Genomic DNA, 2,661 nt, shown 5'->3' with positions numbered 1-2,661 from the left:
ATAATATAATAATAAAATATGTGTGTATGTGTATGAAAAAAAACTACGGATGCCTATTACAATTAGTGTAACTTTAAATTTCAGACGGTACTGTAATTTTAATTTCAGTACTGGTCTGTAATAGATGCATCTTATATGAATAGAGTAAAGTCGCAATGATCGACGCTTTTGACCAAAGTGCGTGTCATGTGATTGGCTATATTCAATATTATTTGTGATATTAATATGTGGTAAATGTCTAAAATTCAGATGGACAACGAAGTGAATCAGGAAAACCAGAATGATAATATCCAGAATGACAACAACCCGAATAACGATAATCTGAATAATGAGAATCTAAACGACAATAACAATGGAAACCAAGTGGATAATAGTGCCATCCAACACATTGTGGCACAAGGAATCAAAGATGCAATGCCATTTATTATCCAAACTGTTAAGGAAGCAGAAAATAAAAGTAAGCATAGCAGTAAGCGACCAACTGAGCCGGAACACAACGTAAACAATGGACCCGTACTTCAAGTGCCCATTCCCAAAAGATTAAGAACCATGCCATATGGTTGTTCTTATAAAGAATTCTGGTTCTGCAAACTATTATAGAATTCTCGGGCAATGAAGGACCCATTGCAGCTCTACGCTGGATAGAAAAGACTGAGGCTGTTTTAAAAATAAGCAAATGTGCTGAAGAAGATAAGATAATGTTTGCTTCTAATCTATTCAAGAACTCGGCCTTAGAATGGTGGAACACTATCCTCCAATCAAGAGGAAGTGATAGGGTCTACAACATGGAATGGGAAGAATTTAAAAATATGGTAGAAAGGAAATTCTGCCCTCCCAACGAAAAGGAACAGATAGCGAATAAGTTTCTGAACCTTAGGATGACCGGGGTAGATAGTAAGGGTTATACTACCACATTCTTTGAATATGCTAGAATAGTACCAACCCTTGCATCTCCTGAACCGGTATTGATCTCCCGATACATCTGGGGATAAATTGGAGAAATTAGGCATGTAGTCAAGGCAGCTAGACCCCAAACCATAGAAGAAGCTGTGGAACTAGCAAACACCTTGACATATGAATTAATCCGTACTAGAGAAGAAGACCATAGGAGAAACCTAACCCAAAGGCTTACTCAAGAATTCCATTTCGGGAATTCCAACCGTAGGAATGTAGGTTCTACCTCTGCATCATACTGCAAAGCCTGCAAAAAGAAGCATTCGGGGAGATGCTCCACTTACTGCAATTTCTGCAAAGTACCAGGGCACAGGGAAGAAACCTGCAGAAGGAAACCTACTAATGGACTGTGCTTCAGTTGTGGAGAAAAAGGTCACATCAATCCAAATTGTCTGAAATTGGCTCCAGCTGCAAACAACAAGAACACTAAAAATGCTAGAGCATTTGTTCTGACTGCAGACGAAGCCAAGATGATTCCGGACGTGATAGCTGGTACGTTTTTAGTTAATGATGTTTTTGCTAAAGTATTATTTGACTCTGGTGCAAATCAAAGTTTTATCAATACTTCGTTTTACAAACTTCTAAATCAATCATTAACTAAACTCTCCCAAGAATGTTTAGTAGAAACAGCAAATGGAGAAATCGTTAAAATTTCTGAAATCTTGCAGGGAGCAAGAATAGAAATTTTAAACCAAAAATATATTGCAAACCTTTACCCAATGAATCTGGCAGGATTTAATATTGTATTAGGAATGGATTGGTTAATAGCCAATAAAGCCAGTATTTTGTGTGATCAAAAGTCAATCCAAGTAAATTGACCGATGGGTGAAAAGATCACAATTAAAGGAGATAAACCATTTAGATCCACAAAATTCATCTCTGTGATGAAAACTGCAAATTGTATAAGAAAAGGATCTATAGTGTTTTTGATTTCCATAATCACTAACACTAAAGGAAAAGAACTAAAAGACATTCCAGTAGCGTCTCAGTTTTCAGATGTGTTTCCAAAAGTGTTGCCAGGGCTACCACCGGACAGGGAAGTTGAATTCAGAATTCACCTACTGCCAGGGACAACACCAATTGCCAAAGCACCTTACCGGTTGGCACCCGCTGAAATGCAGGAGCTGAAGAAACAATTAGACGAATTGATGGAGAAAAGATTCATACAGCCAAGCTCATCGCCATGGGGAGCGCCGATACTATTCGTCAAAAAGAAGAACGGATCGATGCGTATGTGCATTGACTACCGTGAATTAAACAAGATCACGATTAAGAACCGATACCCATTAACAAGAATCGATGATCTGTTCGATCAACTGCAAGGAGCTCAATTTTTCTCTAAAATCGATTTAAGATCAGTATATCATCAACTAAAAGTACAGGAAGAGGACATCCCTAAAACCGCATTTAGAACAAGGTATGACCATTATGAATTTACTGTCATGCCATTTGGTTTAACCAATGCCCTAGCCGCATTTATGGACATGATGAACCGAATATGTAAGCCATATTTAGATAAATTCATAATTGTCTTCATAGATGATATTCTAGTTTACTCTAAGAATAAAAAGGATCATGCAAAGCATTTGCACGCACTTCTGAGTCTATTAAGAAAGGAAAAGCTTTACGCCAAATTTTCAAAGTGCGAGTTTTGGTTAGAGCATGTACAGTTTCTTGGACACTTAGTCGATTATGAAGGAATTCATG

The sequence above is a fragment of the Helianthus annuus genome, chromosome 5 (assembly GCF_002127325.2).
Source record: "Helianthus annuus cultivar XRQ/B chromosome 5, HanXRQr2.0-SUNRISE, whole genome shotgun sequence".
NCBI classification, from domain to species: Eukaryota; Viridiplantae; Streptophyta; class Magnoliopsida; order Asterales; family Asteraceae; genus Helianthus; species Helianthus annuus.
This window is presented reverse-complemented; position numbering follows the sequence as displayed.